The sequence below is a fragment of the Paramisgurnus dabryanus genome, chromosome 9 (genome assembly GCF_030506205.2).
Source record: "Paramisgurnus dabryanus chromosome 9, PD_genome_1.1, whole genome shotgun sequence".
NCBI classification, from domain to species: Eukaryota; Metazoa; Chordata; class Actinopteri; order Cypriniformes; family Cobitidae; genus Paramisgurnus; species Paramisgurnus dabryanus.
This window is the reverse complement of record NC_133345.1, coordinates 23,406,453-23,421,195: the sequence shown is the minus strand read 5'-3', so window position 1 is coordinate 23,421,195 and position 14,743 is coordinate 23,406,453. Positions and strand designations below refer to the sequence as shown.

Genomic DNA, 14,743 nt, shown 5'->3' with positions numbered 1-14,743 from the left:
GTTATTAATTTTGTGTTATTCACTGCAACAGCCAAGTGACCCATCGTATTCCCTCGAGAAACCCAATTGTTTAATAAACAAGTTGATTGCTTGTGCTAAAAAGTGATGACTGATTTTTTTATATTGTATTAGTTAAATAAAGTATGTAGTATTGACCAACAGCTTAAAGCGATACTCCAGCCAAATATCAAAGTTACCTCATGATTTTCTCACCCTCAAGCAATCTGAGACACATCTTTCAGACGAACACATTTGGAGTTTTTTAGTAAATGTCCTTGCTCTTCCTAGCTTTATAACGATAGAAAACAGAGATCAGGATACAACTTCTGACTTTAAACACCAAAAAAGTGCATCCATCATTCACAGAAGTATTCACCATGGCTCCAGGGGGTTAGTAAAGGTCTATTGTGGGTAATCAATGCGATTTTGTAAGAAAAATATCCATATTTAAACTTAATAAACTATAAAAACTAGCTTCTGGTAACGACCCCGTCTTGAGTCCAAGATGGCGTTGTTACCGGAAATCAGAGCTGTTCCCTGATCCCTGTTTTCTACCATTATAAAGCTTGAAAGAGCAAGGACATTTACTAAAATAACTCTAATTGTGTTTGTCTGAAAGATGACGGACATATGTATCTCGGATTGCTGGGTGAGTAAATCATTGAGTAATTTTGGTATTTGGCTGAAGTATCCCGTTAATGGGCCTTGGATTAGCAAACATGGTTCTGCATAAAATTATATAAATTCTTAAATATATAATTATTAAATATTTGCATATATAATTATTTGGATGACCTTAATTTCAAAAGGGAAGCTAGAATCATACACTATTTTCAACCCAATGCTGGGTTGTTGTTACCTAACCATGAGTTTTAATAACATAGTCGTTGGGTTAAAACAACCCAGCATTATGTGTTCTGTCCAATATTTACCCAGTATGGGTTGAAAACAACCCAGACATCTTGAGAGTGTATTGTACTTTTTAAGCGAAGCTCAGTCTTCATTTTTTTATGTGGAAGTGTAAGAGATACTGATGTAAAGTTATCCTACATAAGTATTTACTTCCTTGATTTGAAATATTTGCAACTGATATGATAAATTTACACTGCTAGCTTATGGTATCTCTTATCTATGACAATGATTTGGACATAGAAATGTGTATTCCAGAGCGATAATGTTGTTTTCTTATTATTGCTTTTAACATTTCTGTTTTTTTTTGCTCAGTGTCTTTCATAGGTTTATAAGTGGCTTCCTTTAAAGACGACAATTAATGTCAATTTAGTGAAATTTATTGAAGTCAACATCAAACTCCAGTCCTATGTCTGTTCAGCACGTGGTGGGTTTGCTGTGTTTGTTTAGTGGGCCCCTCCTCATATAAAAAGTCACAGTGAGCGAACAAGTTCATTAGTATGTACACAGTGATCCGCAAAATGAGGAGTAATGTTGTGTTTTTGTAACTCAGTGCAACATTAATGTTGTCAATTTAAATTAAAGTTTGTTAAATGCATCAATGTAAATATATTCCAGATGATTTACAGTTTATTTAAAGTACATGATAAGTGTGGTGCAGTGATTTGGTTTACTGTTTAACTGAAACACAGTTGACTCAAAAAATGAGAGATAAACAAGTTGAACTTTTTTCAAGCAGACTATGAGGAAGTGATATGGCCCTGGGGTTCGGCTTTTTATGTAAAATGTCACGGTCACCCTCGCCCCCTACCCAAACACACACCCACCCATTCACTATATCTTTATGCAATGTTGATTTCACTTTAATGCTATAGGAAACACTTAGTCAAGGCTTGCAGGTCTTTTACTGTAAATCCAGAGAGACCTTTAGCAGTGTTGCTTGTCAGTGATTTTGGCAGCTGTTCCAGCAGGTCTTCCTTTGACCTCGGTCTTGTAGTGGTCAGCAGAAAACAACCAGCACTGCAGATGAAAAACAGGAGCATGTAGATGACTATATGACCAGAGCCATGTTTTACCCTCTGAAACTAAAGAAGTGTTTTTTCCTTTCTGTGTGTTCTTCTCACGCTTTATTTCCTCCTCTTCAGTTTTTGTTGACTTGGTAACTCATCTACTCAGCTTTTTATTCTCCGTCAGGTCCCACACATTCCATAGGCTAACAGTAATGTTTAGCACTTAAAGGGGACATATTATAAAAATCTGACTTTCCCATTACTTTTTCCATGTTTAAGTGCTATAATTGGGTCCCCGGTGCTTTTAATCAATTTAGAAAATGTGAAAAAGAACAACCCAGCCTCTGCAAGCATGTGAAAAATAGGTCATTGAAATTTGTCTCCCCTTGTGATGTCAGAAGGGAATAATACGCGGCTTAATCTCAACTAGCCAACCACGGCACTGCCATTTAGTGCAGAGATCAGCTCATTTGCATTTTAAAGGACACACCCAAAAACAGCACATTTTTGCACACACCTACAAAGTGGCAATTTTAACATGTTATAATAAATAATCTACATGGTATTTTGAGCTAAAACTTCACATGTGTAGTCTGGGGACACCAAAGATTTATTTATTTGAAAAAGTCTTGTGAAATGTTCTTTTTAAAATGCAGAACAAATTTTTTTTTTAAGAAATGCTTTGCATGTTTTTTATCATGGTTAAATTGGAGAGTACACATCCTTATCTAAAAGTATCGATCACATTTATAATCAGTAATGTACAGAACGTCCTTAAGGTTCTGCTGAATACTTTTGCAAAGGTTGATCGGGATAAATCGATTTCTGGGTATGATAGTGTTCAAGCATATCAATGCAATCATGTTAAGTCATTTATTCTTGTTATGTAACCTTTTTAGTACATTATGATATCGATTTTATTTTATACCTCATCAAACTGTGGAACATTTTAAATTGTTTTCTATAATGTACATATAAGAAGAAAGCAAAGCTTATTTTCACAAATTCATCCAAGCTTTAGACACCAACAAAATTGGCCATAAATGCATCAGAGATAAAAAAACAAAGGAGAGTCTCATAAATAAATAATAATGTATAAAGACAGGTTAAAAAGTATCTCGGGAATATGTAATGCAGAAATATCGACTGAATCCGCACTAAGGAATGAATAGTGTCCAATCTGTACAGTTTACATGACATAATGTATTTTTACATTAGAGCTGATACATGCGAAATAAGAACTGGCGAAACCAAGCAAATGTTAGTGAATGTAGTAAAATATACAGTTGTAAGGAAAGTTGGCTAGAAAACCCCCATTGTGTGAGGCAGATAGAGGGATGGCTATCTGTGGTTACAGAAGGAAATGTTTATTGGTTCAGATGTGCAGGGTGACAGTGAGGTGCAGCTTCCTCCTCTCACAGAAATGGCCAAACACATTTGGTAAAGCATTGAGAAGTGTTACGGTAAAGCTTGCTTAAGTAGTCTGTCTCTCTCTTATCTGATCACACCTGCAGTGCCAGCATTATTAGTAATGAGACCTGGACTGTTAACCCCTTGAGGTCACTGGCCTTTTGCAAAAAGACTTCACCAATATGGCAACAGGCTCCAATTTCTCACAGATAAAAATATCCCATGCTTGTTTTTGGCTTCGTTTATCGAGTCTAAAGTTATTTGCTTCCACACACTGACTTTGATATAAGACATGGGAAACGTAGAGCTTTGGTGGTGTGATATGTGTAGTACAATGAGAGGAAACGTTTGGTCATTTTTCCCTCTGCTCTGCAATGTTTATAAATGTCTGTGTTGACCGGACGTGTCCAGATAAAACAATGAGTAAATACAACGGCTTCAAAATGACTATTTAGGAACTTTTATGATGCATGTTAGCTGACGAAAGCACCGGAAGATGAAATTATTTTTGGAGAAGAAATGTTAGAGATGGAGATGTTTAGTAATATTTAATAAAATATCAAAGATGTTGTGATCTTTATTCATTGATTCAACATGGTTGCTCAAAGGATTGTATATTTGTCTGCCAAGTTGACTTTGTTCAGTGCTGTAGGTGTTTTGACAAACTAGGATATGGGTCTGAGTATATCAAAATATACTTATTTCAATATGAACTGTTGGAAGCACGTGCTGAACTGCTTATATCTTCTGTATGCAAATTTGAATTCGTACCAAAATACTTTTGCATAGTTGTGTTTGACACGTGAAAACTGTGACAATGTATCTTACAAGGTAACACGATGCAACCTTGCTCTCACTTGAAATGTGTCCCCACATTAAGTCCTTGAAAGGTCCTTAAATTTGAAGTTAACCAAGGTGTGGGAACCCTGGGGGCAAAATCCAGTCACTCATTAGGTTGTCCAGTGGAGGGCGGTGTTGCTACCGGTTTGATTATTTTATAGTTTCTGGTTTTGTCTTTGTATTCATAACCGTTAGAGGGAGGGGTTACGAGTCTCATGATTGTCATATGGTCACATAGATTTTTCATATTCACGTTTTTGCCTTCATCACCTGTGCTGTTTGATTATAAATAAATCAACTAAATAAACCAGTTAAGCATATATACATAACACACACAGTCGCACATTAACCAGATATTATGAATGTCTTGTTTTAACATTTGGAGCATCAGTTTTTTAAGTAATAACTTAAATTTTCTGTTAGTATGCCCCTCTTATTATTTCTTCCTGCCTGTCTGTTAGAGCCAATGAGTCAGTGCGGTATTTCACATTCCCAGCCATGTGGGGTCCATGCAAAGCTCAGCTGTTTATGGGTGTGACGTAAGTGGAAAGAGCAACAACCAGGACAAAAAAGCACCTATGGTAAATGAAAACAACTACATCAACACAACACCTGCCCAACACGGCGTTTAATAATGGAAGCTTTGTGAAAGGGAGCAGGACACTGTATTGTGTAAAGAGAAAGATTACATTTAGTCTCTATCTCTCTCTTTTTTTTCTCTCTCCCTCTCTCTGTAGACATTCTGCACCGCCTTTAAATTTTTGCTTTATCTAATTGTTTCATTTTTGTTACTTTTACTTTGATAATGAGTATGTATTGGCTAAGATGCATAAGACTGTAAATGCCACCTCCGTTAAAAATTACATAATGATATTAACTGAATTGCTCTCGACACGTATTATACACTCATCAAATACTTTCGCCTAAAACCCGCTTAACCCGGCCTCAGGTCATTCAGGAAAACCGGTTTGTTGACAGATTCTATTAAAGTGATAGTTCACCCATAAATGAAAAGTCTGTAATCATTTACTCACTCTCATGTTGTTACTAACCTGTATAATTGTTTTTGTTCTGATGTAAACAAAGGAAGATATTTTGAGGAATGTTTGAAACCAACTGGTCGTTAGCATTTCCAGAGTAGGAAAAAAGAATACTATGGAAGTGAATGGGGCTCATGATTGGTTTGGTTTTAAACATGTCTCAGAATGTCTTTCTTTGTGGTCATCAGAACAAAGCAATTTATACAGGTTTGTAACAACAAAGAGTAAGTCAATGATGACAGAATTTTCATTTTTGGGAGAGAACATTGTTTGGGAACAACTTGTACCTTTTTTTTTGACAGTGTACAAACCATGTGTTTGTTGTAGTCCAAGAAAAGAGATTTACGCAGGAGACGATAACTTGCGTCATCGTTTACTTGGGGTATCGTTAACATGTCTAATACACACTTAGGGGCACTTAGGGGACACGGAGACGCGAATCACTGTATACGTATACATTTTTTATCGTATTGGCGTTTCGTCCACACAGATCCGGCGTTTTGGGAGACTGGAACCGCTATTTTTTGAAACCGGGTCCTAAAGTGGATAAATCTGAAATCGACACCCTTGCCGTTACATGATTGTGTTCGTGCTACAGAAGCTACTAAGCCTACTAGCTTTATTACAGCAAAATCTATTGCTTCTATGCAATTGTGGTGAGCAACAAGCGATAATGGACAACACCATACGCCACATGCTCTTAGATCGACCACGGAACCAGGAGAAAGACTCCGCTTTTGCTCTTGAAGTTGTTGCGTTTGCCATCACTTCTTCTTCTTGGTTCGTATACAGCGCGGAAGGTTATGCGCATGCTTAAAGTCTTCTTCTCCGTGTATATCTGTAGCAGAATTACAGCGCCCCATACTGGTCTGGCATATATACTACACCGCTTTCAGTCGGTTTCAGTGGTTTTGTGTGTGCGCAGATATTTCTTGAGACGACGCCGTGTTTAAGGATTATTTTTTTAGAACGAGGAAAAAAAATGATCGGATATGGAATGCACCGGCTTCGTGTGGACAAAGCCTTAAAGACCAAAGGAAATGTAAAATCGTGAATCGGACCATAGGTGCTCTTTAACAGAGAGCCTTTCAAATTGCAAAATATCTCAGAGCTGATTTTAGATAAAGGGACTGAACAGGTCAGTGAGATGAATGCAAAAAAAAGGTACAATCGAGCATTTTGTGTGATATTACTTAAATTACCATATTTTTTTAATTTTTAAATTAGACTAATCCTAGACTAAAATAAATGAGAGAGCTGTCATGAAAACAACTTGCACTGACATATCTTAAAATACATCAGTGCCTTTTGATTTGCCTCAAAATGCACACAAGTAATGTTTTTAGTAATGCACATTTGTTCAAACTACTTCCTAATTAAACTAAGGTCTAGTCCTGTCTTAAGCTAATCCCTGTCCGGGAAACCACTCCTAAAATTGTATAATCTGTATTAGTAAAATCACACACAAGTTTTACAAATAGATAAAAGTCAAGTTAAACTGGCTCTTACAATGCACACCCCATATCATGAATTTGAGACGTACTGCATCTATAATTTGCTTTGGCAGCTTCCTTCCTCACATGACTGCCATTGCAGTCAGAGAAACGATAAACATAGGCTTCATAGAGCATTGAAGTTCAGAGTGAACAGGAAATGCCTCGTCACCAGAAAACGCTCCCAGAAAAAGAGAAAAAATTACAAATGCATTCTTAGTGTTGCCTTCCGTGTTTACTGGCTGAACTACATTATTTGGAGCTATTTTAGGGCCTGATGGGAACCTTAAATGCAAAGTGAAAGAGAGGAAAAATATTTTTTTCCCATCTCTGAAGGCCAAATGAATAAATTAATTCCTTTATCTGCACCATGGAAGTGTCAATGGCATCTGATTTAAATTTTGAAACCGAATATACAGAGTGTCTGTCTTGTTTTATTTTCTCTCTTTTTCATTTTCATTTTCTTTCTTTTCAGAATGAATCCAACCAAGTGGGTCAGCCCATGCAAAAGAAACAATATGCATGAGCTCATTGGCAGCCATGTTCTTGCATCCTCAATGCAGACTTTGCTTGTACTCTTCACTTTCTCTTTCACTTCTGCTTCCCCCACCCTCTCATTCATTACCATCACTTTTCTCTGGATTACAGACACTCGGCAGTTTCACTGCCATGAATAGGAGTATTAAAATGAGACTGAGGGTGAAACCTTTTGTTGGAGCTTAATTACCAGGCTTGGAACAGCACCACACTCCACATGCTTGGGTTTTGGGGAACTGGCTGCACACCACACGCCCACCACAAACCCCCTGTCAGTGTCCAACTCTTTGGAAAAATGTCCTTGTCACGGAGTTGTGCCTAATATTTTCTGGTTAATATTAGGCACTGAGTCCTATGAGAAGGGTCAAAGCTGTGCATATTAAAGCATTGCTTTTTTATTTGATTATCGTGACCAGTCTGTCATGGCAACATTGGCCCAGTCAATGGGGCACATTTTGGGGAAGCAGCAATGAAATATGATTTACTACTTGATATTTTTAGTTAGAAGCTGGCAGTATTTGGGGGAGGAGCATTCTCATTCTAATAAATAAGTCTTATTGGACAAAAAATACATATGCCTATGAGTGCAGGATATGCACCATGAATATTTTTCAGTCCTTTTTTTGGCAGCAAAAAAAGAAAAATGTAAAAATCATTTATTTGCTCAAGTTTTGTAAATTTCACTGAAATATAGATGGCATTAATGCTAACTAAAAGCCAAAAATATATATACCTATATGTACCAGAAGATACACACTCTTTTCTCTTGAGCATGGTTACGTGCCAACTATGTCCTCACAGGCCGGGTCACGGGTGATGCCATCACTCACAATTCCTCTCCGCCTGCTGAGCATCATGCCCAAGGGAAGAGACTAATCAGCAGATTATTATGGCCTGGTCGGCAGGGAACCACCCTGCTTTTAATCTAAGAGGAATTTGGCTGGAAAGACAGTTTAAGTAGGCTGAGGGGTCAGAGATCCACCCCCTGGGTGCTGTGTCCTGCTTGAAGGTCTCAGGGGTGGTGGGGGTGTCAGAGAGAGTACAGACTAAAATAAACTGGATTGCAGAGCACACTGACTCGATGTAATGTGAGCGATTATTACAGCTGTTTTTTGACTAGTTCATGACTCCAGACCTTTGACATCCCCATTAAAGCTCACTGATAGAATTGTGTAGTCTTAATGATGTGCTAGGCGATAGTGATGGACTATTGAGTTAGCCTGGTCTAAGTACCACTATCTTCAAAGGTCAATATACAGAGTGCTTGCTGGGCCCTGGAGAATCAAGTAATAAAAACAGTGGACATTAGCATCCCATAACGTTCCTCTAGGGCCAATTTTAGAAATCTCTGAGACCTTTATCTCACATGTCCATAACAGGATTTTCTGCTCTCTTTGGATTTTAACTCAACTGCCAATATGCTTAAGTCCATGTAAAAGCATTGTGTGAGTGTACATGGACTATCTCATGCTTCTGGGTATCAATTTACTACACAGTTTTTATTAGAGATTTTGTCTAGCCATTTAAAGTATAAGTGATTTATAAATTGGCTTACATAAAGTGTGATAAGGTATGTTGGTGTGCTTGTTATATGCGACATGTTTGTGCGTGCCATTTATGAAATGCAAAAGTAGCAGATGGAGCGAGCAGGTGGTGTGATGGGTGCGTGGGTTGCACGCATTTCTCTTTCTTTTGCGTGGGTCAGCGTGTTATGTTGAGTAAGTGGGTGGGTAGTTAAATGCTGCAAAGGTTTTAGAAAAGGCTAGTGCTTCACATTATTTTATAGTAAGTGAATGAGTCTCGCTCATGTGCTTGGGTATTTTTTGTACAGTAGATCAGAAAAATAAGTAATACAGAGCTGTGCTGAGCTCCTTTAATGACCAAAAAACTGATTAGACATTTCAAACAACTTCTTGACTACCTAGTTTTAAAGTAAAATTTACAGATGTCTTTGATTTTTTTTCTTTTATAGCTTTTGGAGGCACTTGGTGAGCTGTGGCAGTAAAAAAGAAACCCGTTAACCCCATAACAAATAAAATCCCTCCATAAACTGGGCAGGAATACATAACTGACCAAATGAAAGGAGATGCAGAGAAAATGTGAAAGAAATGTAAGCGTGTATATAAATACATTTATACCCTCTGCTGGCACACCCTTGATTAGAAAAACGCATGTTTTGAATTATAATTCTGGTTTCAGCAGAGTGCAACATCCAAAAAATGAGTTCAGTTGCCAATAAAATGAGACGAAAAAGAGGAAGGAAAGACAAAAAGTGATGATTAGATGCTGTCTCCTCCTTAAACTGGACGTTCCCAGAGGAAGTCTGAGAGGCAGGTTGCATGCACTGCGGTTCAGAGGTCAATAAGCGTGTAGGTGGAGAAGGGATAAGGGCTTGGGTTCAAAGTGAGATTGACAGCCAGACAACAGCAACTTTCTAGTGCAAACCAAAAGCTATAAATAAGGGCTGTTGCTGAGCACGGTTAGATCAACAGGTAGAAAAGCATGTGTGAGACCATATAGTTTGATAAAAAAAAAACATTTTATTTAGCATTATTGTTTATTGCTAATTGGTCATTTAAAAAAAAATAATAATTCTGTAGTTCAATCATGACTTATACATTAAAATACATTTATTCATGTAAATAGAATGTACATTGGTTTGGTCTTGGCAGACTACATCTGCTTCGCAGCTGCTGTTGCGAAGCAAGTATGAAACTTACTTGTGTTAGATACTCAGAAGATCTCTCAGCTACTATAGAGAGGGAGACCCCTGTAGCAGATTTAGAGAGGTGGTGCTGGGGAGGTGGAAGGCTAGGATTGAGATTTTCATAGCACACAGAGAAAATAATCAATTTTGGGGTGGTGTAAATTGAAAGGGAAATCCTGAAAATGTGAATTTGATTGGCTGAGAAAATTTTCTGGAAATGACCAATCATTATGCAAATAGAGTTTCATGGTTGAACTCTGAATTTGTCTTGACAAAACTTTAAACAATACATAAATGTTTTGTCCAAATAAGACATTTTGCATTTATTCAACAACCAGATTCACACTGGCTAAAGAAAGTAATATTACTGAGGACAGTTAAAGAGCCCAAACACACAGAGACCGTATACGTTTAGCCGTATCGGCATTAAGTCCAGACTAGGGCTGTAACGATTTATCGTGCAAATGCGCGTTTTCTCAATGGATGAATTTGAATGAATTACGGTGAAATGTCGCCACATCTAAAAGCCAGAGGGCGCTCTCGTGCAGAAACTCCAATTATGCCACAGAAGAAGTAGCATTACAAACCCTATTCCAGGAAATGTCTAGAAGAATATTTATATTGTCGTTCTTCAGATTGTTTCATGTATTTTCATAATAATAAAGAATATTTTTAATGATTTTGTCTAACGAGTGTTGCTTTTTTAAATGCACGCTATAAACGACTCATAGTGATTTTAGATTTATAAGGACTTCTTACTAACCAAAACTCCATAGTACATGCACAAGCTGCGCATGAAACACAGAATCGTAGCCTTGTGATGCAGAATCGATTTTAGACAGGTCTTTTTAACGGGACACCCAATTTATCGTTGCCACCCTAGTCCAGACAGATTCAGCCTCTTAGGAGCCTGAAACTGCTATTTTTTAAACCGGTCCTAAATTGGATACATCTGAACATGACACCAATCCGTATATTTTGTGATACGATGATGTCGGGACCCCAACATTCAGACACCACAACGTCATGCAACAACAACAATTGCGAACTACATGTTTGTTTTCGTGCCATAGAAGGTAGTGAGCCTATTTAGCTTTACTAAAGCAAAATCTTTTGCTCCTTTGCTACTACGGTGAACAACAACATGTTTATGGACGACAACAAAGTTTATGCGCACGCTACAAGTCGTCTACTCTGTTTTTAGTGTATCTCTGAATTACAGCGCCACACACTGGTCTGGCATGTATAATACATCGATTTAATGCGGTTTCAGTGGTTTTGCGTGAGCACATATTTCTTGAGACGATGCCACTGCATCCCAAAACATAATTTTTCCTTGCTTTATTAAAGCACCAACAATATACAGATCACAGATAGCCATTTTAGTTGATCTAATCAGCAACTTTCAAGTTTTTTCTATATCAGCACATGGCCTGGATTTCTCTTTGCATTCTGGACCCAGTTACATAATTGAGGTGCCATGATTTAGCCCTGGGCAGTGGGTACATTGTAGTGTGCTTGCCCGAGCTAACCCACTGTGGGGGTGCATGCTGCAGTGATTAAATAAGAGAAGAGAACTTACCAGAATGGGTAAGATAATAGGCACATTGGTTTGAATAGGGGCAAAAGGGAGGGGTAAAGAGCGGGGTTAAGGGTATACTCTATTGATCTCTCTCTTCAGGATCTGGGCATATCTATTGCTGACAGGTGGCCTTGTCGACCCTCTCTTCAAATGCATGACATCACCTTTGGTACTGCTGGGAGTGTTGCCGCAGCAACAACTGGCTGAAGCCTATGAGATCAGTCACAACTCCTCTGGGGCTTATAGGGTGGTTGCTTTAGCTTTAACACGTGTCAAACATCTTCCTACGTATTAAAGCTATTTAATAGATCTTGTATACAGTCCAAAACCACATACTCTATCCACCTGCCTTCAAGGTGAGATGTGTCATTCGTGTGCTTGTATAGCATCATTCCCAATTACCTGTCTTGTTAGTTGGATGAACAGATTACTTCATTGTAAGCATTACTCACATTTGTCTGTGAAAGCCCAGCCAGAGTCATTTTTGTGATTTGCTGTTTTCTATATAAATTCATAATGTAAAGAACATTCTGGTAATTATAACTTTCGAGATTGAAATGAAAGTAAAAAATCAATGATTGAAAGATTGTTTTGAGATTATGTGACTTTGATAATATGAGACCTGAAATTTCACAGACACAAAATGTAAAAAAACCCCGTTTGAGTTTGATGACAGCTCTCGGTTTGCGAGGTAGACAATTTAGTCACACATTTGTGTAATATTAACATGGCAACGGTTTAAACTTTGCCCCAACATTTGTGAAAATGTTCCTTCCAAACTGGGTCCTAGAATCCCTGTTTCTTATTTTCTGCCTTTATACAGTTTCTGTCTACAGCCTGGTGTTAATTGCAATAGCAAGCCACTAAGCAAGACTATAATTTAGGCTGCATTGCTCATTATGACAATATACACCATGTGGACTATAAATGTGTTAGCCAGATTTAGTTTTATATAGCAATAAAAAATGTATCTTTATTTCCCTGTACAGCTTGACAAATATTTCAGCACGCTTGGGTCAGAAGGATGTTTTCACCTAATATCTGTGAACCCTGCCTGTAAAATCCAGGATAAAGTTTCATGTATGCATTCTTTTCAATCTTTAACATGACCTTAATCAATACTAAAAATAATACTGTTATATTTTAACAGTATTTTCTTTACATTTATACAGGATGATTTTATGTATAAAACAGCAAATCACAAAACATGGCTTAAGATGAGTCTGTCAGGATTACAGTTTGTCTTTGGTTAAGATTTTGTTTCAGGTGTCCATTAAAAGGCAAATTATCTTAATGCCAGTTTTACCTTTTCGATGGTGGTGGTGGTGTTGCTGGTAAGAGTGGGGGTGTAATTTACATTTTTGGGTTTCACTGAATGAATCCAAGGAAAGCACAGTCTTTGTCCCTCCCATTCTCCCTTCCCCCTCTGTTTTGGATGAGACTCGTGCATGAAGTGTATTTCAAAGTCTTATTTGGATGTGTGTACACAGTGCGCGTGTAGCCTCCATTTCTGAAGAAGACTTGACACACACGATTTACGTCAATGATGCACCCAATTTCCTTTGAATACAACACGGGTCGTCTTCTCTCGATACTGTCCACGTTGGCCGCCCGGGTGTGAAGTGGACACGCTGAGGATGGACGTCTTTTCATTTGCATGTGTTTTGTCCACACCCCTTGTGAGATAACGACAGGACCAAGCCTACAGTAGTCTTGCCTTCAGAGGGAGAAACTGACACACGGCTCGCCTTCTGCACACAGACTATCGAAGATACACTGTAAATACGCTGAGGAGATATTTGGTGTCCGTTGCGCGTCGTTTCGCGGGAAAGTCATTTCCTTGCATTCGTTTCGAAGGATTGAACGGACGCAGATTTGGATTTAAACATCGATGGTACAAGCCCCGGCGACAGACATGTATGTAGTTTTATTTAGTAAATCATTTCAATAATGTGTGTGTGTGGTATAAACAAGCATGTATTGGCTATAATTTTAAGCATTTACTTGAAAATGAGTAAATATGACGAAAATCCCAAAGCATGTACGAAGAGACATCTACATAGACAGTGAAGTATGATGCAGAGACTTGTGTGTTTAATGTAATGTTTAAGATGCTTGACAAGACTACGTGTAGTATTTGTGAATTGTGTATATACACATTTTAACAAATGTTTTTAAATTGTGTACAAGGGAGTGTGTAGACCCGTGGCATGGACGAGATGTGGAGCGAGTCTGTCTTGGGTTCAGATGACAAAGAAAGCTTTGTTTTCTATTTGTGTGTAATAGATGTGACAGAAGAGTCGCGTAATCTCGGATATTAATACTGAAGAATTAGCGGAAAGAAAATGTCAGGCATTTTCCCTTTGGTTTAAGCGAGCACAGTTGGTGAAATCAGACTCATGTTGTGGGACCAGATGTATTTTGGTGACGTTTAGTTTCCCACATCATACGTTGCATTTCGTCCTCAGCACTTTGTATTATTGCTTTGAAGTCCTTCTCTTCAGTTGCTTTGGAGAATATCCCTTGGAGCTAATCCTCCACAGCCTAATCCCTCTTATTTTTCTTTCCTTATGCATACGAGAGAATGTAGGCTATATTCCTTTCATACCTGTCGTAGGTACTCAAATCAATAATGCATTCTGCACTACTAAAGAGTTTGGGTTGATCTGATGCTTGTAAACAACTGAGTAGTTTAGTTGGATGTGAAATGCAGAAGTAAACACTAGCATAAAGTAGTACTATCCGTTATTTACATGAGGAAGATTTTTAGTGTACTGGTTGTCTTTACATGTGACTTTATTCTAGTGCCACTTTGTGTGTCGTGCTATTTGGGATGTGAGATTTGCTGTGAATCTTGTGACTCTAGCTGTGAGGCAGCTGTACCAGCAGTTGTACTTTCTGGGTGTGGGAACGCTTTTGGAAAACTCAGAGGCTTGTGAACAGCACCATGGGTCACACAATCTGTCCTTTGTGCGAAGTTGGACTGGCATGAATGAGTTTAAATTAGCTTATGATCTAATTGACAAAACGAAGAAACTGATAAGCAAAAGTGTGTTGTCAGTCATACCATCTTTGTTACTGTTTGATATTTACTTAATAAAATGTTTCAATGTTTGCTTAAATAATAGATTTGGCCTATGTTTACATTTGGCTTTTCTGTTTGCTTATCCACATGAGTCATTTCTATGGTCACACATCTCAGTGGCTCATCCAAG

General features: G+C 38.0%; 1 protein-coding gene across 2 annotated transcripts in view; it reads left to right on the top strand.

Moving 5' to 3' along the window:
• The window catches only part of ripor1 (RHO family interacting cell polarization regulator 1), a 64,786-nt gene that overhangs the window by 842 nt on the left and 49,201 nt on the right, over positions 1-14,743 (top strand). The window contains exon 1 of one of the 2 annotated variants that reach the window (XM_073815744.1): positions 12,984-13,445. The exons of the other annotated variant lie outside the window; for it this stretch is intronic. The gene's annotated coding sequence lies outside the window, so the exon portion shown is untranslated. Of the gene's footprint in view, positions 1-12,983; positions 13,446-14,743 lie in introns of those variants that run through there. 2 annotated transcript variants of the gene reach the window in all.